The following is a 217-nucleotide window of genomic DNA, read 5'->3' on the forward strand; positions in this document are numbered from 1 at the left end:
TCAGCCCGTGTTCTCTCCCTCCCGAGCCCCACCAAGGGGGCCGGGAACGGTCATCAATGGCGAGCGGCCCCTGCACACGCAGCGCCGCTCGCCCGCTTCGCGCTCAGGAGAAAACACCTCGCTCCTCCTCGTGGCTTGTGACGCCGATCAGGGAAGATCACTCTCCTCTAGTGACCAACTACAGAAATGATCCCTGAAAGTATAGTCTTAACCAAAC

At 59.9% G+C, this 217-nt stretch overlaps 1 non-coding gene across 1 annotated transcript; it reads right to left on the reverse strand.

Annotated features, from left to right (window-relative positions):
* LOC120499714 lies at positions 1-209 on the reverse strand (the record flags this gene model as incomplete). The annotated part of the gene is made up of 1 exon (XR_005626945.1): positions 1-209. It is a non-coding gene; the product is annotated as a small nucleolar RNA U3 (small nucleolar RNA).
* Between the last annotated feature and the right edge of the window lie 8 nt (positions 210-217).

This window comes from Passer montanus, unplaced genomic scaffold (genome assembly GCF_014805655.1).
Source record: "Passer montanus isolate IOZ18808 unplaced genomic scaffold, ASM1480565v1 scaffold16726, whole genome shotgun sequence".
Taxonomy (NCBI): domain Eukaryota; kingdom Metazoa; phylum Chordata; class Aves; order Passeriformes; family Passeridae; genus Passer; species Passer montanus.